Source organism: Choloepus didactylus, chromosome 13 (assembly GCF_015220235.1).
Source record: "Choloepus didactylus isolate mChoDid1 chromosome 13, mChoDid1.pri, whole genome shotgun sequence".
In the NCBI taxonomy this organism is placed as follows: Eukaryota; Metazoa; Chordata; class Mammalia; order Pilosa; family Megalonychidae; genus Choloepus; species Choloepus didactylus.
The window spans coordinates 95,006,910-95,031,771 of NC_051319.1; the positions used below are offsets into that span (position 1 = coordinate 95,006,910).

The window sequence follows — 24,862 nt, forward strand, 5'->3', positions numbered from 1 at the left end:
CGGCAGCCTGGGAGTTAGCCTCTGGGGAATGTCTATGTCTTTGCATATGAGAGAGAGAGAGAAACACTTCATTGAGCTATAGGGCAGAGATGGATAAAAACAACAGTAACAGTTACAGCTCTGCCGGGCATTGTGCTAAGCAGTTTCTTAATATCTCATTTAATCCTCTCAACAACCCCATGGAGTAAGTACTATTATCCCCATTCTACAAATAAACAAATGAAACCAAACAGCTAAGTGAGGACTGACCCTGGATTCAGAATCAGGACAGTCCAACTGTGAAGCTCTTAGGCCCTGGATGGAGGGAAGGCTGGGAGAGAAGGGAGGGGCCAGGGTGTGTGTGCTGTGTGGAGAGTGTGAGTCTGACCATGTGCTGTGTGTGTGTGTGTGAAAGTTATCACTGCAGTGTCCCTGGCTCTTCCCCCACCCTAGCTCCCTCTCAGGACAGATCCAGCCCAGACAGGTGGGTATGAAGAGAGCCTTGGAATGATAAGAATTTCCATGTCTTTCTGAGCCGACAGCCCCAGAGAAGCATCTGGCCACTATGCCAGTCCCAGAGCCAACTTTGCACCAGGTTCAACACCTTGTCCCCCCACCCCATGCTGGTACATCCCCAAGGGCCCAGGTATGGTATCCAGACCTGATCCTGGGGGTCCTTGCCTGGCTGGTGCCACCTCCCAGCTCCTGTGGAAGGAGGGCAGGCAATACACACAGGACATGCAATGGGGCAGGCTGACACCAGGGGCCTCAGGTCTAGTTCCAGCTCTGCTACCTGTCATCAGTGAGCCTGGCAACCCCCTCCCCTCCCTGAGTCTCAGTTTCTCCATTTCTATAACAAGGAGAAGTGGATTAGTTCAGGAATCCCAAACTGAGATGCCAACAGGGGCCAGGAGGATAGTGCAAATGAACAAATTGGGCTGGATGTGCATATGGGAGTGATGGGCCTGGGGGCGGGGGCAGACAGCAGCCTCCTCCAGGTGACCTTGACGTAACTTAGTGGGAGCACCTGTAGGCTTCTGCTTTGGAAAGGACAGGGCCTTGTGTGAGGCACTCACCCTTAGAGTCTGTGTCTCTAGCGGATGGAAGTTGTTATGCCTAACCCCCTATCCCACAGGAGCCCTGAGGGTGAACTAACATAACTGATGGGAATAGTTGTGGAGAAACTACTTTTTTTGTTAATCTCTCCTTTGGATTTGAGTGCTTTTAAAAGCGTTTGGCTCCGGGTGCTAGAAGGCAGAGTATCATGAAATGAGGAGGTTTGATAGGGGAGGTGAATGGAAACCGGCCTGGGGGCAAGGCCAGGCAGAGAGCCTCTGACTAGCGGCTAAGAAGTTTGGGAAAGAAATAGTCCCGTGGGGGGAGGCCCCTGCACCTGCCACTCTGAGAGCCTTAGAGTCCTCCACTCAGGCCTCTGCTGGCCAGTCCTGAACTTGGCCTCCACCAGCCCTGCCCTCAAGGGGTTTCCAGCCTAGAGCTGGTAATAATCGTTTAGAGACTAGGCACACTTTGGAGTGTTTTTCTTTTGTCAGGTTGGAATTGGCACATTACAATTAACACATAGCAGTAAAATTAACCGATTTACATTTGTTTGCAGAGGCCATTATCTTTTCTGCTGAGGACTCTGAAGGTCTGTCACCCTCCATCCCTGTTCTCCAGGAACTTAAAAGAGTAGGGGCTGGTGGTTTGAAGATCCCGGTTTAGCAAGCTGAGGGGATCTCCAGCAGTTTGACCAAACCTCCATGTTCTTATCTGTAAAATGGGGGTGAAAAATCTCCACTCTGTCTTCCTCTTGGGGCTGCTGTGGGGCCACCAGGAATTGGTGTACAGAATGGGAAATGCTTTATAAAAGCTGGAGAAGTGCTGCACATGAAAGGGATTGGGTAGTGGAATCCAAAGCCCACTCTTCTCCTGATGGCAGCCCCTGGGAGTGAGGGATGGGCTGGGGAAGGCATGACAAGAATCCTGAGGCTCTGCCCCAAAACCTGAAACCTGTCCCTGAAGTAGGACTTCTTTGGAAACCAGCTGAGACCATAAATGGCAGCATCATTGATGAAAGTGGGTGTGCAGCCAAGGAAGGGTGGGAAGGGAATCCTGTGGAAGCAAGGGAAGGAGACACAGAACCTAGATGGTACTGGACACTTTGGGAGCTCATGGCACTAGGGGACCACGAGGTGGGGTAAGTAGCAACAAGAACTCAGGCTTTCAGTTGGGTGGACCTGGATTTGAAACCGCTTCTGTCACTCCTCTCTGTGTGACCTTGGGAAAGTTGCTTCACCTCTCTGAGCTTCATGCTCTCTGGGTTGCTGAGGTAATGAACAAGTGGGTAGCACGCACCAGAATAATTAATTAAATACTGTTAATTGCTCCCGTCTCCTGCCTCAGACAGTCTTTGGTTTCCAGAACCTTTCATATCCATTGTCCATCTGAAGCATGGATAACATGCCCATTTCAGATCCCCTTCTTCATTTGTTTAACAAATACCAAAGTGTGCCACTGGGAAGCAAACAGTCCCTGCCCTGGAAGAGCTCAGTCATGTGTGTGTGTGTGTGTGTGTGTGTGCATTTGTGTCAGAGAGAGAGCAAGAGAGAGGGAGAGAGAGAGAGAGAGAGAGAGAGAGAGAGAGAGAGGAAACTGTTACACCATGTAAAGGTTGTAATTATGGTGACCATGTTCTCCAAACCACATATCAGGTCACATGGTTTGACAGAGGTTATTTTCTGCCTCCACAGAAGTCCAAACGTGAAATCACATGTAGTTACACATTCATTGAATCACCTTTTATTTTTGTAAAGATGCGAATGACATGAAATTTGGATTGTCCCTGACAAATCCTAGAATATTACAAGAAAATCACTAGAGCTGTGACTGGAGCCCATACAGAACCCTGGCAGGAGCAAGAAAATGTCATGGAGGTGGTGCTGCTCAAATGGGGCCTTGAAGGCTGAATAGGAGGTCACCAGGCAGAGAAAGAGGGCGTGGCCTGAATGCCCTTAGAACCGGACTGCTTTGTGCTTTGGTAGATCCCACCTACCCTTCCTGTTCTAAAGGCAAAACTGCTGGGAACTGGTGATGCTGGCTAATGTAGCAAACAGTGTCTGTTTTCAGTTACTTTTCACTTTCATTGTTCCAAAGATCCACCCTAGCCTCCTGGGAAGCAAAATGTTTACAGACCTTTATAACAACATAGTCATGTTGCATTGTATCTTCCTATGAATTTACATGTCTGTCTTCCCCATTGGACTATAAATTCCTTGCAGGCAGGGGCCACATCTCTCTTACTCATTTCTGTATCGCCCCCCCCCCCCATGTCCTCTCCTCTACCCAGGTGGTGTAAGGGAGAATATAAAGTTGGTAGTAATCAATGTGAAATGAATGAAGTACCCTTGATGGACATTTTGTAGGTAGATGGTGTCCTCTGTTTTGTGATGAAACACAAGTTAACTCATTTAATCCGTTGGGTCAGCGAATAGGTACTGGTTACCTACCCTGTGCCTGGTGCTGTGCTGAGCCCTGGGCTCAGGGGTGACTGAGACAAACACGGCCCTGCCCACAAAGAGTTTACCTTCTAGAAAATATTCAGAGATAGATTGTGGTGATGAACGCATAACTATGTTATCATACTGTGGACAGTGGATTGTATATCATGGATGATTGTATGGTGTGTGAATGTATTTCAATAAAACTGAATTTAATAAAAAAAAACTAAAAAAAAAAAAAGTTTACCTTCTAGAGGGACAAACAGGCATCTGATAAGTAACTACAAGGAGGCTGGAGTTGTTCAAGGGATGTAGAGGGAGTGTACCAGGAGGCCTGGTCTGGATTTAGGGGGTTAGGGAAAGCCTCAGGAGGAAATGAAATTTAACCCGAGACCCAAAGGATCAAAATTAATCATTTAACTAAAATTTATATTGGGCTTATTATGTGACAGGTACCACACTAAGGGTTTTACTTATTTTAACTCATCTAATTCTCACAACAGCCTAATGAAGTAGATACTATCATGATTTGCACTTTAGAGATGAGGAAACTTAGGCACAAAGAGGTCAAATAACCAGCCCAAGGTCACGTGGCTCGTAAATGGCAGAGCCAGGATTCAAACCCAGGCGGTCTAGCTCGAGTCCATGCTCTTAAAGAGCATTTAGTAAGGTAAAGGGGAAGGAAGGTGGGGTGTACCATTTGGGGCAAGGAAGGGATGAGACTGAACACATGGCAGGGCCTTTTATCCTGAAGAGCAAGGCAATGGGAAGCCATTGATAGCTTTAGGTAGGAAATGGGTACGATGAAGTTGTATTAGAGGGGGCAAAGCCAGAGGGAGGAAGAGGGGTTAAAAGGCTGTTAACATGGTCCAGGGCAGAGAAGATGGTGGCTGGGACTAGGGTGGCAGCGATGAAGATGAATGAATGGGAATGGGCTAGAGGAAAAAAGTGGAAGCAGAATTAAGGGACTCACTCTTGGATGGGAACTGGGGATGAGGGGGGTGGTATCAGGTCTCTGAGCTCAAAGGAGGAGGTGGCCAAGCAGGTTTTGGGGGGTAGACATCAGCTCTGCACTTGACTTATTGACTTGAAGGTGACCTTGGGTTGGCCAAGTGGGGAAGCCATCTGGGGCTGAGGATGGGGTTTGTGCAGAAGGAAGGGTTAGCACAAAGAAGGCCCTGGGAGAGGCGGGTGGGAGCTGAGGGGAAAGAGGGGCAGGGCAGCTCAGGGGTGGTATTCATCAGAAGCCCCAGGGGCACAGTGAGAGGTGCAGGTCCTCAACCTCACCTAGACCCACTGGGGCCAACTACAGGCTCTTCAGGGGACAGAGAGCTGGAAGGCTTTGGGCTCTACTCTGAATAGCCACCTCGAAGACTAAAGAGTAGGAAGAGCTATGGAGATGAAGGTGAGTCTGCTTTGGATCTGGTGGGAGGATGGCTTTTTTACCTGACTGGTCCCTTCACCTCCAATCCCTCCTTTCCCCTCCAGCCTTCCACAGTAGGACTCCTGGTATGGCCTTTACCTGCCTACAGCCTTCTCACTCTCCCAGGCCCCCAGGATATTGTAGATCCATGGAGCTACTCACACAATACTCCTCTCCAGTTTTCTTTCTCACTCATTGCTTCCTGCCTCCCCCAACCCTACCTCCAGCTGCAGCACCAGCTAATCTTGAGCCCTTTGCACATAACCATAAACAGGTTGTTCCTTCTGCTAGGAGTGTCCATCTCTACACCCTGATCTCACCCATTCTTTCTGCTCCTGCTCAGCGGCTGCCTCCCCCCAAAGCCCCTTACACTGCTCCCCTCTTCCTTCAGGCCCTAGCACTTGCACTGTGCCTCTCTAGCAGTCCCTCAGCACTGCCAGCCTCTAGACACAGGGAGAGACATGCAGGTCTTGACAAGCCTGGATACTTCTTAAGGCTACAGACCCATGTCTCTTTCAACCCTGCACACTCCCCCCCTCCCACCTTACCAAGTGCACAGTACCTGGCACAGAGAAGATACTCCAGGATCTCATGTGGACAGAACCTACCCTCTAAAGCAGATGGGAGCATGAATAAGATTCAAGGGGCTTGTTTAACCTGTCCAAGACCCAGACCATCTTCAAGGACTTCAGATCATTGACCATAGGAACACAGATTACCAAGGAGGGTTTGCTGGTTTACGCTGATTTCCCTGGTCTTACTAAAGAGGTGGCTGAAGTATGGGCTAGGAAGTCACAAACCTGTCCTTGAAAATGGCCTGCAGTTTGGGCTTGTGGCCACTCCCACTACCAAGAACACTCCATCCAAAGTTGTGACATGGCACATCTGGAAGTTAGGAACCTGGGTCTTATCCCCAACTTGTTAAGCATCTCTCCCTGTGCAGGCCTCAGAATCTTTCCCTTCTGGGATGTGAGTGGATGGCCTAATGCCCCTTCTCTCAGTACACAGAGGTTACCCTTTGGTAAGTCCACTGGACCCTCGTGTGTCAAGCTCAGTCTCTGCTTCCCTTAGCTCTGCTCTGGTTGATCATGTATTTTTTGGGCTTTCCTCCTACAGTCAGATAATCTTGAGCCTGTAAATGACCTTAGGAATTCGCCAAGCCACTCTTCCAAATTTGCCCCTGCCTTATCCCGGAACCACAGAATCCAAAGCCCACAGGGGATCATTTACAAGTTCCTTAAAGGAGCCACTGATCAAATCCACCCCTGTCCTATTTTACAAGCTGTTTCCACGGAGGGCACAACCCCTGCTTGGAGCAGCAAAATGAGTGCCAGCTCCCAGCTGTGTGTGAGACTCCCATAAATTGCCTTATCTGTTTGCGCTGCATTGTTCCCATCTGTTTAATGGGGACAACCACTGTAACCCCACCTAACTCCTAGGGTCCTTGAGATGGTTGAAGTAACAGGGGAGGTGGGAAACTGAAGCTTAGTGGGAGGAGAGATTTGCACAAGGTCATCCACCTCTTCATCTGCCTGTTATGTGCCAGGCGCTGGGGATTCTGCTGGGAACAACTTGTTGGGAGAGATGACATTCTAGTAAACAATGAAACCAGTAAATGAACCAGATAATCACGATAAAGGAAATAAAGGGGGATGCAAGAGTCAGGGCAAAGGGGGGTGGCTGGAAGGCCTGCCCAGGAAGGGTCACTCCGGCAGAGACGTATTTGGCAGGTAACTGTCGGGAGGAGGTCCGGGGGGGACTGTCACAAGCCTGGTGGCGACAGAGCCAGGAGGCCCACTCGGGCCTAGCCACGGCGCTCCCGGGGCCCATCGAGGCGCGGCGGGCGCGGGTCTTTGTCTCCTTGGCTCTCTCTGCCTCCTCTCCTGACCCTCATTGCTGCTCCCTCTCTGACCCCGAATAACTTGTTGGTCTCCCCCGGGCTTTGTTTTCCCGGGTCGCCGCCTCCGGGACGCTCGGCAGCCGCCCGGGGTCCTCGTGGCTCCCGCGTCTGACACCCCTCCGGCCCCCGCCCCCTGCTCGCGCCGAGACCCGGGTCAAAGGCAGCCCGCGTCACGTGGTCGCCGAGCCGCACCGAATCGCCGGGAGAGCCGAGGGAGAACCGGGTGGAAGCCGAGAAACCCAGCCCCGACAGCAGCGCCCGGTCCCGCCCCGGCCCCCGCCCCGGGGCGCTCTCCGCACGCCCGCCGGCCTCCCGGGCCTCTAGAACCGAGCCCTGCCGGCCCCTACGCGCCAGCACGGGATCGAACCCAGCTCCCAGCGGCCGTGATTCGGGGAGGTAGGCGCCGGGGCCGGAGGGGGTACGGGGAGACGGGATGTGGGGGGCTCCGCGGGCCCGCGGGGGGCGACGCAACGCGCCCCAACTTCTAGCCTTCAGGGAGACGCCCACCCCACCCCACCCCCGCCGCCTGCCGCGGGAGGAGGGGAGGCTGCGAGCTGCCCCAGCGCGGGGCCGGGGGCCGGGGCTGGGGGCTGGGCCCGGGGAGCGCGGGGGATGGGGTAGGAGAGCGGGCGGCGGCGGCTGCGGTGTGGCGCGGGAGTGGGAGCGGCGGGAGGCGGCGGGGAAGGGGCTAATCTCGGCCGGGGCCGGAGGCAAGCGGCGCACGCTGGGCTCGGGGGACCCAGGCGTCCGGCGGCTCGCCGGGAGCGTCCCCTCTCCCCCGGTGCGCCCCAGCAGCGGCAGGTAAGAGGCCTGGAGGGCCGGGGCCGGTCGGTCCCCTGCAGCCGAGCCGGCGGGGCCCGAACCGGGTTTGCAGGCCGCGCGGGGCCCAAGCGACCGCCGGCGCAAGTTTGGTGCGGGCGGGCGCCGGACGGGCTGGCGGAGTCTGCCGGGCCCCGCGCGCGCGGGGGTGGGAGGACAAAGGGGGTGGGGGGCCGCGCGGGGCCGGGGCAGGCCGGGGTGCCGGCGAGGGCAGCGCGGCAGCTGTAGGTCATGGATAATGTCACTCACGAGGAATGCCCCCTCCCCCTCCCCTGCTTCCGAACAGGGCAAACTTTTGTCTGGCGAGGGAGGGGGTTAGAGGCCGGGTCCCGGCTTCGGGAAGGGTGAGGCAGGCGGACCGGTTTTCTGCGGACTTCGGAGGCCTGGTCTCTAACTCCCTTCTCCTCTAGGTTCTCGGCAGTAGCGAATCTCCCTTTTGAACGCTGCTCTTTAATGCCCTGGGACGTGGGTGAAGAGGGGGTGCCCGTGGGCCTCGTGGGCTCCAGGAAATCTGGGAACTGGCCAGCTGGTTCATTCCCAGATCTTAGCACCCCAGCTTGCCAGGTCTCTCAGACATTGAGCCCCACCCCACCCCCCAGCCCTCCGTTCTGCAGTATCTCCTAGAAGGGCCTCCTGAATGTCCTGGGACAGTATTACCTCCTGGTCTGAGGTTGGTACAGACCTAGAAGTCTGTCACTTCCCAGCTGTGTGAACTTGGGCTGGTTTCTTACCTTCCCTGAGCCTCGGTTTTCTTATCTGTAAAGCGGGAACAACCTAGTATCTGCCAAAGTAAAGATGAAGTAGGAGCCTGTCAGTCCCTGAGTAAATGCTGGCATGTTTGTATTCAACAAGTACGTATTGCATGTTTACTCTGTGCCAGGCAGTGGGTTAATTGCTTTATCTCATTGATTACATTATCTCATCTAATTCTCCTGCATTATTATTAACCCCATTTGTATCAGGGGAAAACTGAGGCACAGAAAGGCAGAGCCCAAGGGCACACAGGTAGGAAGTGGTGGGGCTGGGATTTGACCCCCTTCCCCCAGCCTGTGTCTCAATGACAGGGCTATGCAAGGTACAACTGTGACAGAGCTCACCATTTCATTTTCAGTTATGATGAGGATCCCTGCCTCCCTCTCCCCATTGTCCTTACCCACAGATGATGCTCCCTCTGCCTGATACTCGTTACGGGTGAGGTTTTGTGCCCTCCCTGGTTCTTGTCACTGTAGGCAGCCGGGAAGGAGGGTAGGGTAGGTGGAGCCTGGGCCTGGAGATCTGTGATGGTCCAAGTTCTGGTGCTGGCTGGGTCCGTGGCAGGAATACCCTACCAGTGCAGGTGATGCAGGGAGGAGCCTGTCTCCCTGGCTCCATCTGGGGACAGCTGGTGGCTTTGTCAACAGGCCTCACCCCAGCACCCAGGGGAAGGCAGAGCCTTCCATTCCCATTCAGACCAGGTCACTTTCAGATTAGCAGGAGGCAGAGGTAGGGCTGAGCAGTTCAGGCTTTGGGCAGATGAGAGACCTATGGCCAGGGGATTTGCTCCCAAATGCACTCCTGTTTATCTGACTCAGCCATCAACAGGTCCTCACTGCTAAAACTAAGGAGCTGGTTTTGGTCAGTGGTCCCAGCCCTGGATGCCCCAGCCCCAAAGGTCCTTGAAGACAGTAAGGGGGGGTGGTGGATTTGAAGTCAGTATCAGGATTGAAGAATCCTAATGGGCAATGCCGGGATCCCCGAGCCTAGCAGTGTTGGGCTCACTGTAGGCCCTCAGTAAATACCCTGTGAATGAATGTATGGAGTGGCCCAGGCTTCCGCTGCCTTCGGTCCTTGAGCTGGACCAATTGGACTAGCCTTTCACTGAGGGCAATGACTTTTCTCTGCCAGTCAGGCTCTGGTTGGTAACGAAAACAGTTCTGGAAAATGGTTTGTGCGTTACTGCCCTGACTTCTCTGAGGGCTGCTCCAAACCTGCCTCTGATTTGCAGGGAATGTAGGCTTTTCCTGGGCTCTGGGAAGAGGGGGCCCTCCTGAGTAGACAGTTCAGTGCCAGCTTGTAGGAACAAGAGTGGAAATTCCATTACGTATCTGGGCTTTGAGGGGAGTCAGAGAACTTTGAGTGGAGGGGCTGGAAGGTTGAAAAGGGGTCCCGAGGGATGCGGCCATCCTTTTTTGTGCAGCTAGACTCACCTCATCAGCTTGATCAAAGCAGGAGAAGAAGCCTCTGGGAGAATTGATAGGTGAAGGGAGGGAGCCAGCCAGCAAGATATGATGGATAGTGAGCCTCCTGTCACAAGGAGTATGCAACAAACCATTTTATAATTATAAGTTGATATGGTCAAGAATGTTAGAGCATGGGCCAGGGGTGGGCCTGAAGAGAAACTTTGCATCTGAGAAACTTGGCTCTGGGCTCTGGCCTCAGCAGCCCAAAACTCTCCCTGCCCTGCTTGACCCTTCTTCCATACTTTGGGACCAAAGCCAGGCCTTCAAGTCTTCAGAGACTGGGCAGACTTCTGCTGGCTCGGAATTTGGTTTGGGGTATGGCTTGAAATATCTGGACTGTTTAGAGAACTTGGACATTCTTTGCTCGAAATGGAATGTTAGGGTAATTTGTTAAATATGTATGGACAGTGTCCATGGGCTGGGGTGACAGGGGAGACAAAGTGGGGTGAAGTGCTGGAGAGGCTGCTGGTCTGATGGGGAAGGGATGACAAGGATCCAAGTGATAGCTCTGAGGCAGGATGTGATCCTTGATAGGTGGCTTTGGAAAGTCAGTGGAGGGGAAAAGCACTTCTGGTTGTTAATGTCAGCAGGGCTTCCTGGGGGAGGAAGTGTTTGAAAGGATTCCGGCTGTGGGAAGGGGGGCAGTGGGAGACAAGACTGGGCTATAGGGAGGCTGCACTATCCTGCTCGGGCATTTGGATTCAATTTTATAGTTGGTAGAGAGGACAGAGGATGGTTAAGTGGCTTGTTGAGTCAATGCCTGTTACTGTGTCTTGTGCTAGGCTCTTTTGCAGAAACCTCACAATCCCCCTGTCAAGTAGCGAGTGGCGGTAGTGGTGGTTGTCCCCACCTCTGCCCTCTTTTCACATGAGGAACTAGAAGCTCAGAGGAGTTGAGTAATTTGCAGAGCTGAAATTTGAACCCAGGCTGGAGCTGTTTCTGACCCATTGTGTTGCTTCCCTCAGTGGCCATTTGGCCAAAGACAGTGGCAAGACTGGCTGTATTGAGACCAGCTCAGAGTCGATGCTAATTGGGTGCAACAGAGAGCTGACTGAGGTTGGACTCAAGTGGTGGGACCAAGAGGGAAGGAGGGGGAGGCTGCAGGGCTTTGCATCTGCCTTGGGGGTTGGGGGTCTTCAAAGGTGCTCTGAGGTTTGGAGAAGGAGACTTAAGAGGGCATAGCCTTGTCCTGTGGGTCTCCCAAGGGCAGAGACAGCACCAAGGGTGGCAGCTCCTGGAAAGCTGTCTGGAGAGGAGGTGAGGTCCCCGTCGCTGAAGTATACAAAGAGGCTGGAGAGTCGGAGATGGTGCAGAAGACTTGCATCAGTGGGTTCAGGCCTGTGTGACCTTTCTCAGTTCCCCTTTTCTTTTGTTTGTTTTCTTAATCTGTGTTAGCATTTTTAGTTGAGTTTTAGTTGTAAGTTTCATTTTCAGAATTTTGAATATATCTTTTTTTCTTTTAACTAAGATGCTTTGTAGTTTATCTTTTAAAAAACATTTTTTTATTAGAGAATTGGGTTTACAGAACAATCGTGCATAAGATACAGGATTCCCATATACCACCCTATTATTAACACCTTGCATTGGTGTGGTACATTTGTTACAATTGATGAAAGCACATTTTAATAATTTACTGTTAGCTATAGTTAATAGCACAATTATAGTTATCAGTTCCCTTTTAACATGAGAATCTCAGCATTTGGGATGATGTTCAGCTCACTTCTATATCCTGCTTTTCTCATAGCTTTTCTGAGCTGCCCCTTCCTGTACATCTTGGGAAGTTTCCTACATGCCTGGACTGCAGCACTCCACCTGGGAGGGTCCTTGCCTTTTGGAATCTGCTCAGCCCAGCTAAACCTTCAAAGGGCCCCTTGAGGATGTCCTGGCCTCAGTGGCCAGAGCCTGGCTACTGGGCACTGTGGTTTCACAGAGGAGTTGAACTTTCTGCTTCCATTTCCTTGCCTGGGAAATGGCGTCAGTCTCCTATTCCTCAAGTGTGAAGAAATAAAGCTGAATCAGGCTGTGTCAGTAAGGGTTAGGGGGAAGGGCTGGTGTTTTGCTGGGTTTGTATATGAGTAGCCGTGGTGAGAGGGGACAGGGTTGGCTCCCCACTTGCCACAGTAGAAGTTAAAGAACGGTCTCCTGGTCTCTGGGGTTTACCAGCAAAGGTGCTTTCTCCTGCCTATGGGGCTGTTGCAAAGCTCTGTCATTCAGCTTTGATCTTGGGGGTTTGGAGCTTGGTGGAAAGGATAGATGTTTTGGGAGGCAGATATTTTGGAGAGCTAGAGGCAGCCTGTCACCAAGGACTCACACAGGGGACTAAAACTCTTACCCGGAAGGGAGTTGTGCAAAGTTACCTCCTGACCCTTGATTCCTTTCTGCTTTATTTCCTAATACAGATTAGGATTAAATGTGAATCATGAATGAACATGTATTGAGCATTTATTTATTTGAAGGCAAGGTATTGGATGTGGCCCCGTATATAACTGAGTGCCCCATTTCCCTTTCCCCTTCACTTCTCAAGCAGGTCCTGCTTCTTTTCCACCCCCTGCAGGTGCCCCCGCTCTTTCCTGCTTCCAAGCCTCTGCTCGTGATGAGATACTAAACCCCAGTCACTTCCCCTTGCCCACCCCCAAATCTTCCCCCTCCAGAGCCAAGCTGCTGTATCATCTCTTCCATGCAGTCATTCCGAATTCCCCAGAGCTGGTGTTGCCTGATCCCTCCTTTACACATGCAGAACCCATTATCTGGACTTCTGGGGTGCTTTGCACACCTGGCTTTGAATCCTGTTGCCATCAGGACATGTCTCATCTGCTGTAGGCTCTGAGCTCTGGAGGCGGAGCCTTGGGCAGCTCATTTCTGCATTGGTGTTGGTGGGCAGCTTTGCTGAGTGGAGTCAGAAGTTCTGGGTTCAGATCCCAGCTCTGCAACTATTAGCTGTGTTATCTAGGGCAAATGACCTAAATCTCTGTGAGCATCAGTTTCCTCATTTGTAAAATGGGGATAGTAATAATCCTGTTCTGCTAGGGAGGTTGAGCAGATCAGTGCCTGATGCACAGTAAGAGCCCAGTAAAGTTTGAGCTATTCAATGATAGCAATGCTTATTATTGTTGTTTATACTTAGGGAGGGGATCTGCCCTTTTAGAGATGGAGAGAAGACTCGTAGGCGTTCGTGTCCTTGAGTGTTCTGCCTGTTGGTTTCAGAAAGCTTGTTCAGATGAGGAATCTGAGGCCTGGAGAGATGGGCTAATTTGTGCATGGGGTTGGGGAGCCACCCATCTCCTTCAGGAAGTCTGATGGGATTCCCTCCCTTTGTTACACTTCTGTTTTTCCTCTTCTCTGCTTTCATCAAGGTTAAGGTGCTCAAGTTCTGTAGGCTCAGCCTCCTCCCTGGTGGCCATGCTGAGTGGGGTCTGAAGCTTGCAACAGACAAGTTGACTTGATTGGAAGGTCCCGCTGGTCTGGAGGGCCCTGTAGCTGCCCTCATGACCAGGCACCCACAGTCCTAAACTGCAGGTGCCAGGGATGAGGCCTGGGAAGGGGGAGAGGATGGTGGCAGGGAGATAGGTGGCCTGGGCTACATCCTGGGCAGGTGACTAGGAGATCCAAACAGAGCAGAGGTTGGGAGCTCAGGCTCTGAAGTTAGATGGTCTGGGTTCAAATCCTTGCTGGGCCACTTCCTACTCGTGAGTCCATGGGCAAGCTATTTAGTTTCTTCATCTATACAAAGGAGATAATAATTGTACCCAGATAGATAGCATTTAGAAAGATGATGTACGGAAGGTACTTAACCAAGAGCTCAATGCATACTAGTTATGATTATTGCTATAGTTGATATTATTGCTAACTAAGGAACTGAATTAGTTCTCCCAGTAGGAGATGAGAACTCTTTAAATTTACCCCCCTTTAGCAGATGGGGCCACTGAGGTGGGTGGCTCAGCCAGGAGAGTGCAGGCTCAGAGGATGGCAGTTAGGGTCTGTGGTCTTTGAGGAGCTTTCTGGCCAGAGGAAATAGACTTGTTCTGTGATGTACTTGAAGGCAAGTCCGGTGGGTGGTTGTGTCAGGGGAGACTGATTTCAACTCGGTGTGATACGAAAACTTAAAAAGCAGAGCTAGCCAAGATGGAAGGGGTTACATCTGGAGGGAGTGAGCACCCCGTTTCTGGAGGTGTGGAACAGAATCCTGGAGCTCACATGGTTGAGAGGTTGTGGTGGGGATCCTGGCCTTGTTCAGACCTGCGGTCTTTGGCTCCACGGAGGGAGGGGCTTGGATTCTTGTCATCCCTGGGCTGGCCGAGGATTGGCCTGTCTGGGCAGGTCCTAGGATGGTGGTAAGTGGAGGTCTGCTGTTGTCTGGCTGAGCCACGGCCACCTCTGGTTTATGACACTACCAGCCTTGCAAATAGCTACCTGCCCAGGCAGAGGCTAGGTGAGGAGAAATGCATGTCGTCATCTCAGGGCTTTTAGGCACTCTGCCTGGTTTCCGTCCTCCTCTCCTTACATCCGGTAACTTCTGCGCATGCTTTTTCAGGTGTGTTAGCATCACCTGTTCATGGGAGCTTTCCTTGATTCACCCCAAGGTTAAGGCAGTGGTTCCCAAAGTTGGTCTCTGGATCAGGAGCATCAACACTACCTGGGAACTTGTTAGAAATGCAAATCATCTCACCCCACGCCAGACCTACTGAATCAGAAACTCTGGGTTTCAAACTGCTGGGTAACATCCAGCAGTCTGTGTTTTCAGAAGCCCTTTGGGTGATTCTGATGCTCCTTAAAGTTAAAAACCAGAGTCATTTTTTTTTTTTTAAATGAGTTTCTCTTTCCTTAGGCTCTCCTGTTTTCAGCATATTCAGTAACCAGCAAATGTGGAGGACCCAGAGTAAAGCCCAGTCTCTTTCAACCTGTCTTCAAGAGTTCACCATCTTGTCATGACTCCCTGTTTCCAGGAAACAATCTTGTGACACAGGGAAGGGATACAGCGAAACCTCAGCACGCTTACAGAAGACGGTGCTGCAGCAACTTAGGAAGGGAGGATGAGGGTGGTGGTGGTATGAGCTAGAAGGCTGGGAGGGCTTTCAGTGTGGCAAGGATGGGGGATCTCTGAGCACTGCTGGTGGCAGGAACAAACCAGCTGTATGCTGGGGCCTGGGCTGGGGCTGGGGCTGACGTTGGGTAGAAGGAGTGGCTCCTCCTTCAGAGAAGGGTGTGTGCTGCTGGTGTCTGTGTGGGCCAGTTACAATGACCACACTTGGTTCAAGAGAACTGAGTGGCCGTAGCTGTCACCAGTCCAGTAGTTTTAAGCTTCTCAGTAAGTTTAATCTTGATGATGACTTAATTGCTGCTAACATTTACTGAGAGTTTATAAACGCCTGCTAGGCACTTCCCATATAACTTCATCTGGAGTAATCCCCAGAACAATCCTATAAGGTAGGCACTATTATTGTCCCCATTTTATAGATGGGAATATTGAAGTCATCCAGTGATAAGATGGAAGATCTAGGAATTCTTTAGAAGGTGCTTAGGAGTGTGAGCTCATTGGAAGAAGGACAGTTGCCTTATAGTGTTTGTGTAGCAGGCATAACTTAGATTGGTTTTCTAAAGATGCAAAAATATATGTCCTATCAAGTGAGTGAATCAGGCTTTGGGGGAGGGTTGATAGAGATTGTTCCGGGATGGTTAAGGCTTAAGCTTCTTATTACCATTGCAGATATTTTTATTTCACAACAGGCCATCTGAGGCTCAAAGAGACTCAGTGATGAGTTCAGGGTCCCACAGCTAGGACAGAAGAGAAAATCAGAAATCAAAGTAGGTCTCATCTGGTTCTAGCAGGAGGGCTGGGAGGTCAAGATCAGAGCCCACTGTCCATGCTGCCTGTTGGTTCCGGCCTCACTTTCCGCAAGTTACTGCCCAGGAGCTCAACAGCTTCCCTGACACAGGTAGAAACCCCGTCATTTCACAAACGGGAAACTGAGGCCCAGAGAAGGACAGGGAGCTGCCCACAGGCACACAGGATGTCAGTGTCATGATCAGGACCCCAACCCAGACCTGCCTGTGTTCTCCTGTAGGGAAGGATTTGTTTCCCCAATAGCCCCACCCCCTCCGAGAACTCCCCGGCCAGCCATCTTTGACAGGCTGGGCAGCTGGCTATAGCTCCAGGGTGGCCCAGAGCAATACTGGGGACAGAGATGGGTGTGCCTAGGGGAGAGAGCTGCCAAAGAGGGGTGGGGTATCTTCCTAAAGGAAGAACACTAAGAAGCCCAGACCCCAGACGGAAACCAAATGAATTTTCTAGGTCCTGAGAGGATATCTGGAACAATGGAGGTGGGATGGGGGAAGTTGAACTATAAAAAGGATTTCTTGATATCCTTTTTTAAAAAATACAGTGTCTTTAAGTTTGACTTTTGTTTTCCAGAAGGATATTTATGTAACTTCCTGAAAGCAGGATCCCAGAGCTCCTTGAGGATTATCAGGTGCTTTTGTTTATAGACTTATTGCTTTGGAGCTGGGAAGAACTTGGGTGGGTCCAATCTCCCCATTTTACAGTTGGGGAGACTGAGGCTGAGAGCTGGGAAGGGGCCTGCTTGAGATTGCAAGTGAGGCAGCAGAGCACTTGGGATCAGAACCTGGGTCTGTTGGTGCCCTGTCCGGGGCTGGCCTTCCTGACTCATGACCCCAGGTCTTGGCTGGCGTGGGTGGGGTGGGTGGGCAGAGGCTATGGAGGGTGTCCCCCTTGGGGTTGGGGCAAGGCCAGGTCTGGTCTGCAGCAAGGTGGGCCCATGGGATGTCAACTTGTATGGGGGGGGCGGGGTAGAGAAGGCTGGGACGGTGTGCTCTGCAATGCCACCCCCATCTAGTTGCCAGGACCCAGCTGTGCACCATCTGCCTGGCAGCTGGGAGCTCTGAGTCACAACCAGTGGGTGCAGAGGCGCGGGCCGTTGTGTGTCGTGATTCATTCTGTTCTCACAGCCCCAAATGGATGACTAGGCCCTGAGCCCTGATTTGTGCCTACGCCTGTGGACTAAGGAGGCTGGGGGTTTGGATGCCAAGTTTGCAGATATGAGGGGGCTCAGGGGCCTGGGGCAGTCCTTTCCATCTGCCACCTCTCGTCTCTTTGAGTGTCCAGTGATCTTGACGCACCCTTTTCCCACCAGCACAGGGTTCTGTGAGCCCTGAAATCATGTGTGGCATTTTGTACGTTTCATCAGACCAGCATCCAAGATGTTAACCTCTGGCCTGACGGGAGGGTGTGGACCACATGCATGCACTGCAGGCTTGAGAGAAGGTTGTCAAAGAGGTGGTTGGGTCAGATAGAGGGAAGCCTAGGTGTGGCATTGTGCATCAGCGTGGCCTCTGGAGGCTAATGGCTGGGTTCTAAACCAGCTCTTCCACTTACAAGCTGTGTGGTCTTGGGTAAAGTACTCTTGTGTCTCTGTGCTTCAGTTTCTTCATCTGGGAATAACAACAGTATTTATTCCCATGGTATTGTAGTTAGCCTATTCAATGAGATACTATGTATAAAGGACTTGTCCTCCTGCCTGGTACGAAGTATTCAGTTAGTAAAAGTTTGCTATTTTTATTGGTTACAGCTCTGTGGCCAGTTTGCTGTGTGATGCTGATAAATGCCTTAGCTTGGGGTCTTAATCTCCACCTCTGTAGTCGGTGCTGGGCTTTCCAGGAGCGGCAGAGCAAGGTTGGAGAGCAGAAGTGGGCAGGAGAGGGAGGGGAGAAACTTCTCTGTGTTCTGGCACTCCCCAGCTCTGCCTTCCTGGTATGGCCCTGAGTGGCTTTGTCCTGAGGCAGGGTTATGTAACCAGCTAGGCCTGGCCAAGCAGAACTCCATTCTCAGCCTCCTTTGGTCCATCTATTGTCTCTTCCTCTCCCTCCCCCCATGGAGCTGTTGCATTAGCCGACCCGTTCCCCAAGCTGCAGGGGTGAAATCGGACCCGCGCTGCCCTGCCACACGATTGATTTAGTCCGGAGATTTGCTGGGTGGGCAGCCCCTCCTTCTGCTGCCTGGGGACAGAACAGGGCTGCTGCCTCTGTCTGGTTTGGAGACAGAGATAGGGACTGCTTTTGTGGGGAAAGGTGGGCCTTCTAGATGGCCTGAGCCCTGGGTCCTTCCTACCAGGGGGGCTCCTGATCCCTGGCCCCATGGCTCCCTATCCCGGGGTGCACTCCCCCTCCCTGTAGCCCAGTGCCAATGCCGCCTCTCCCAGGAAGCCTTCCCTGGTGCCTCTGCTGCAGGGAAGTCAGCCTCTGCTGAACTCCACAGTGTGTTCTCTGTCCCTTTTAAGAAAACAGAGGTCACCAACTGGCAGGCCACGTCCAGTCCACAGGCAGATTTTGCTTGGCCTACTCCAGATATTAGTTTCCAACAGATTTCACATTAAAATCTGGACTTCTGGCTTCGCTTCAAAAATTGGAAGATGAGAGAACCCTAAGATGTGTTGTCCAGTGGCAATGGCTTTCCCCTTTGGATGAGGCACATACATTCCACTTTGCCCCATCCCCACCCCGCCACTTCACATACTTACATGGGATCTTGCTGACCCCTGAAGGCACCTGAGTTTGCAACCCTGCCCTAAAGGTAAGAATATTTTCTTTCCTGGTTATGGTGCAGTGCAGGGCCTCTGCCTGTCTCCTTCATGGGCTCTTTGAAGGCAGGGGTGGGGGTGGGGCTGGAGGGGGTATGTGTGTGTGTGTGCATGATTCATCGCTGTGTCCCTTGCAGCACTGTGCTCAGGCTCAGGGCTGTGTACACAGCAGGAGCATCATCAGTGCTTTCTGTGTGAGTGAAGGCATGGCTGTGAGCGGTGCCTCCCTGCCAGCTATGAAGGTTCCATTTAATAGTGGCCTCTGGATCAGCCTGCCCTGTGGCCCTCAAATCCTCCTCCCAGATAAGCTGTGGCTGCTTAGCCACTGACCCAGGCAGCTTTTTAAGCTGTGGATAAATGTTTGCTGTAAGTGCTGCCCCACACTGTGATATAACCAAGAAGAACACCTCACCTGCAGCTTTCTCCAAGTTTTGCTCTCCCAGGGGTCTTGGAGGAGCTAGATGGGGGGAGAGAGAAGGCTGGGATCAGGAGCCTTCAGAAGGCAGGAGGTCCAGACCTCTGTGTCGAGAGTGGGGGGCACAGGGGCAAGGGCGAGGGAGGAGGGGGTGTGAAGCAGTTTGGCGATTATTGGACTGGGCCTCCCTCCTTTGGGCCTTTCACTGCTTTATCCTCCTTCTAGAGTGTGTTGTTTTATCCGTCAGCTCATTTGCCAGCTGTCTGAGCACTCAAGTTTTATTCCACTCTTTTACTTGAAGTCTCCATCCCTCAGGGCCGGCTAAGATGTGTCCTCCTGGAATTGGTCTTAGCTGAGAGGTTGCAAGTGTTCTGGGTACAAGAATCACCTTGGGACACTTGGAAAAATGCAGATTTCCAGATCCCCCCATTGTCTCTTGATTTGTTCAGGGTAGGGTACAGCCTAACCCTTCCCAGAAGGTTCAGGTTTGGGGGGCCTGTAGAGCACACTTTGGGGAACCCTAAGTGCATGGAGCCCAGGGCTATAGAGAGGACCCCTGGGGGACTGCTATGCTGTGTGACATCAGCATGCCCCTTTCCCTCTCTGGGCTTCTTTTTTTTTTTTAAGGTTCTAGTTATTATTATTTTTTTAATTAAATTCAGTTTTATTGAAATACATTCGCACACCATACAATCCATCATCCATGGTATACAATCCACTGTCCAGAGTATGATAACATAGTTACGTGTTCATCACCACAATCTATCTCTGAACATTTTCCTTACACAAGAAAGAACCAGAACAAGAATAAAAAATAAAAGTGAAAAAAGAACACCCAAATCATCCCCCATCCCACCCCATTTGTCCTTTAGTTTTTATCCCCATTTTTCTACTCATCCATACACTAGATAAAGGGGGTGTGATCCACAAAGTCTTCACAATCACACTGTCACCCCTTGTAATCTACATTATTATATAATTGTCTTCAGGAGTCCAGACTGCTGGGCTGGAGTTTGGTAGTTTCGGGTATTTACTTCTAGCTATTCCAATACATTAAAACCTAAGAGGTGTTATTTATATAGTGCATAAGAATGTCCACCAGAATTACCTCTTGACTCCATTTGAAATCTCTCAGCCACTGAAACTATTTCGTCTCATTTTGCATCCCCCTTTTGGTCAAAAAGATACTCTCAGTCCCACGATGCCAGGTCCACATTCATCCCCAGGAGTCATATTCTGCATTGCCAGGGAGATTTACAACCCTGGGAGTCGGGTCCCACATAGTGGGGAGGGCTCTCTGGGCTTCTTTTGTCCTCTGTGCACCAACATGCTGGGCTCCTCAGGTTGGTGTGGCTATTAGGGCCTTGTGAGCCATCCCTGGAGAGGATGGCAGAGAGGGGATTGGGGCCAGGTGCTAGAGTCTGAGTGGTGAGGAGGCTCCAAGTCCAGACATTCCATCAGGAGAAGAATGCCCTGATGTCTGAGGAGGAGGCAGGTGCTGTAACCCCTGATGTTAGTTTCCACAGGGAAGGCCTGAGCCTGGAGAGATCGGACGACTGGCCTAGTGATCCAGTGACCTGCCCATGGGCTGGGAGCTCCCCTTCTGCGTGGTCCTGCAGCAGGCAAACTGAGGCTTCAAGAGCACACCTGAACCAGCCCTTTACAGATGGGGGGATGGAGCTAGAGCACACTTTGAGGAACCCTGCTGTCTTAGGGATGAGTGGAAGGGAGTCTCTCAAAGTCATATGGTGAATGAGTGGAGAGCCTGGCTCGGACCCCAGGTCTTCTGACTCCCAGGCCACACTTCCCTGTCCCTACCTTTTTCTGAAGGACCAATGCCAGATCACCCATTTGGGACAATTGTCCTACTGTCCTACTGTCTGGATTGGCCTTGTGGCCATGGCCTGGGAAAGTGAAGCCACCATCGGCACAGCCGTCCTGGGGGCATGAAACTGGCTAGGTGTGCAAATTACCCCTCAAACATCCTCCATCCCGCTTTTTTGTTTTTCCTTAAAATTGTCTCTGATGGGCCAGCAGCCTCCGTGCCTGTTTCTGCCTGGCACTTGGCTTCATTCTCTTTATGCTGAGAACAAAGCTTCCTTCTGATGGTCCCCCTGCTGACAGCAGGAAAGGGGCAGGCGTGGCACCAGCCTCCCTCCTCCGCCTCCTCTTGCTGGGGCATGGGGCAGCTTTTGTCCCATGCTGGTCCCTGGCGGCTCTGATGGGCTGGGAGGGAGTGGCAACCCACGTTCCTTTTGGTGGCTGGAGCCACCCTGTGGAGATCCACTTTCTCCAGAAGTTCTCCTCCCTCAGTGGCCCAAAGGATGGGAAAAGGCATTGGACAGGGGCCACTGTAAAGTCTTGTCCATTGGTTCAAGCAATCAGTTGTCCCAGGATGGGATGAGGGAATTCACTGGGAGGCTGTTCGTCTGAAAACCCTCAGGATTTCATCTGGCACGACTGTAATATCAACCACCGCCTAACCCTGTCTAAGAGGCTTCAGAAATAATCAAAACATGTGTTCAGGTCATTCAACACATTTTTATTAAGCTTCTACTTTGTGTCGGGCAGTTTTCTAGACATGGCAGTGAACAAAGACTGAGTCCCTGCTTTGGACTCGGGGCTGACACTCTAGTGGTGGGATATGATCAACAAACCAACAGGCAAGAAGGGCCGGGAAGAAACCCAGAGCCAGGTCAAGGGTGCAGAGTGTCTTGAAGGCGTTGCTCTCCTGTGTCCGGGGGGGGTCGTGGACGGTCTTGCTGGTAAAGGGGAGGGAGGAAACCAGGGGATATCTGAAGGAAGAGCAGTGCAGGCAGGGGGAGCAGCAGGGCCCCAGCTCGGAGGCTGGGGGGAGCGTGTGTTTGAGGAACAGCCGGGAAGGAGTACGAGTGCCAGTGAGAGCAGAAAGAGAGCCGCTGCGGTAGGCTGTGGAGTGGGGGGAGCAGAACCTGCTGGGAGGTTCTGAGCCGAGGAGTGACTTGTTTTGACATACATTTTAGAAGGTTCTCTTGGGCGATGCCTGGAGAAGGGACTGGAGCGGGGCGGGGTGGAAGCAAGGCGGCAGGCGAGGGGAGGCTGCCGCAGTCTGGCAGGTGAAAGGGGATGGTTTAGTAGTGGTGCTGATGATCAGAAGTCAGATTCTGGGTTTATTTTGCAGAATGAAAGTAATGTTGGGTTATGCTGATACATTAGGTGTGCAAGGCGAAAGGAAGAGGGAGTTGACCGAAAGTTTTCTGGCCTGAGAAAGTAAGTACAGTGTTGCCGGAATACAAGTAGACTTGGGGAGAGAAATGGAGATTTTGGGTCAGAGGTCAGGTTGCGGCATATGCTGCAGGGGGGTGGAGTGCGCAGGGGCGGGAGCAGGTGGAAGGCCCTGGCCTGCCTGTTCTGTGCTGGAGGAGTCATTCCTGCAGGGGCTGGAGGAGAGGCCTACAGGACACTCGAGGGTCTCTTCTGTGACAAGAAATGTGTCCTGGTGTCTTCTTGTTCTTTTCTCTCTTTTCAGACTTCCTGCTGCTTTCTTCTTCCTTCTGGGTGGAGGGAAAAAGCAGATTCCAAGGCCTCACTGTCCCAGGTGTGGCCCTGGCCTTTCTGTGGGGCAGTGCGGTGGGGGTGGGAAGGGGTTCCTTCTGGGGCGGGGGTGAGGAGGAGCCCTGGGAGGGGAGGCTGGAGGCCCCAGGCCTTGTCCTGGCTGAGCTTCCAGCAGAGACAGCCTTTCTCTCTGTGCCCCAGGTTTCCCCTCCTGTACAGCACAGGGTCGTGAGGAAGGCGGGGGGAGTGCTGAGGAGGCCACATAGCACAGTGGTTAAGAACTCAGCCTGGGAGTCAGGCAGGGGTGGGTGTGAATCCTCGTTCTGCCACTTGGCTGTGAGACTCCAGGTAAGCGACATAACCTCTCTGAAAATGGCCTATCACAGTACCTGCTTCACAGGGTTCTCTGAGGGTTAAATGAGATAATGTACGAAAAGCACTTAGCAAGCCCCTGGCCTGTACCCCACCCATTCGTAGAGACTGTTGATCATGGTGACCTGTGTAGCAGGTTACAAGGTTTGGATTTCGCTCAGTGGGTGGTAGGAGCCACGGGAGGCTATGGAGCAGGAGCATGTTATACATGTGGTCTGAGGGGGCAGCCGTGAGTGTGGGGACTTGGACTGAGCCCTCTTGGCAAGTCCCTGAGCTCCTTCCATCTGCCAGTGTGAGGACTGGGTTTGGCCCTGAAGGAAACTCTTGGTCTTCCCCAGCCGAGGGTCCTCATTGACTTGGTATAGGGCAGCCTATGCCTTGCACAGGTCGCTCGGGGCTGGGATGGTCATTTTCCCTGAAGTCTCCTGCAGGACCCCTTATCTTTACATCTCATTGGCTCACCTTAGGGAAATGTGGCTTTTAGGGATGGGTGGCATTGAGGGGACTTACATTGCATGTGGGGCTCTGGGCTGGGCTGGTGGGGACAGGGCAGGCCCTGGAGTGGCATTCCACTGGCCTCTTGGACGTGACCTCAGTTCCTGGTCTGGGTCCAGGCTGGGTGGTGCCTGCTCAAGTGGAGCTGTGGAGAGATTGACAACGGGTGGAATACGACCCCCTCAGGATCCACACTTCGCTAGTGCCCTGGCATGCCGGCTGAGCCCTGTGCTTCTGCAGTCCTGCTTCCCAGCAGCTGAGCTGTGCCATGATGGCCAAGGATATTTCACAGTCCCCCAGGGTTTGCAGCCAGGCAGTCACCAGGCCCACAGCAGGCATTGCCTGCTTTTCTAGGGTCCAAGGGTCTTTAGGGATGGAGGGGACTCTGGAGATCTTCTGGGGATTTTGTTTTTAACAGCTGGGGAAACTGAGGTCCAGAGAGAGCAAGGTACTTGACCAAGTTTTCACAATGCTGCCTTCCTCATCTGTCCCCTCCTTCTGATTCCCTCACTGCCCCTTGCTCAGACTCCTGGCCTATTGCCTGGATGCTCATAGCAGCCTCCCTCTTGTGGGCTCCCCAAGAGCTTTGTCCTCTTATTATCATAATCTTATTGTAACCTCCCATGTTCACCCACTATTTGAGTGTGTCTGGTCTCCTATACCCCTCCTGATCCTTCTAGACTGGGTAGTGTAGCAGAGGCTCCAGAGCTAGACTGACCTCGGTTTGAATTCGCTCTGCCCCTTCCTAGCGTGGCGACCTTGGGCAAGATCTCATTGTTTCTGAGCCTTGGTCTGTGAAATGAAAACAGCAGTATGTAATTTAAGGAGAGGTCATGATGACTAAATGAGATGATGTGCAAAGGTGTGGGGGTGTAGTACCTGGCACATAGTAAGTCTCAAAAATGGTTGTGTTACCATCAAGTCCAACTGGAACTAAAAATCCCAGAACATGGAGAAAGACAGCACCCTGGCCCCAGCAGCAGAGGATTTGGGCTTCAAGTTCCCTCGCAACACTTATTCACTCTGTGTTCTTTTGGGAAGTTACTCATCCTCTTGGAACCCCACTTTCCTCATTTGAGAAAGGGGAAAGAAATTCCTGCCTTGCTTTCATAAGAGTTGTCATGTGACACCAAGAAATAGAAATATCTGTGAAAAAGCTGTCGTCTATGTAATGATTTAAAAGTGGTAAGTGGTGGCTGTGGTATGCTTGTGGTGATGAGGACGTTGTAACCGCAGCCACGGACAACTGGCTTGGCTGGACATGGGTCATGTGCAGAGAGCCCCGACGCCCACGCAGGCCTCCCCATCCCTGTCTCCTGACCCTTGCCATCCAGGAGCCTGCTTCTAACGTCCGCCTCAGCGTTCCATACTAGGCAACGTGGGAGGTGAAAAGGTCCAGCAGCATCTTCGGGGCCCAGCGGGTTTCAGGTTATCCGTGCCGATGCCATGGAATATGGGGATTAAGACAGATACTGGTTTGAATTTCAGCTCAGCATGTCCCTGGTGGGAGCTCAAGCAAGTTGCTGAATTTCTACAAGCCTCAGTTTCCACATCTGTAGAATGAGGCCCTGATGAGCAGAAGTAAAGCATTTAACAAAGGGCCTCGCACGTGGTTACA

At 52.1% G+C, this 24,862-nt stretch overlaps 1 protein-coding gene across 4 annotated transcripts in view; it reads left to right on the plus strand.

Moving 5' to 3' along the window:
- Window positions 1-6,958: 6,958 nt before the first annotated feature.
- NDST1 (N-deacetylase and N-sulfotransferase 1) overlaps window positions 6,959-24,862 on the plus strand; it is a 65,730-nt gene continuing 47,826 nt past the window's right edge. For 2 of the 4 annotated variants that reach the window (XM_037800869.1, XM_037800872.1), the window contains exon 1: window positions 6,959-7,195. The gene's annotated coding sequence lies outside the window, so the exon portion shown is untranslated. Of the gene's footprint in view, window positions 7,196-22,074; window positions 22,093-22,351; window positions 22,421-24,862 lie in introns of those variants that run through there. The other 2 variants (XM_037800870.1, XM_037800871.1) reach the window with 2 other exon arrangements.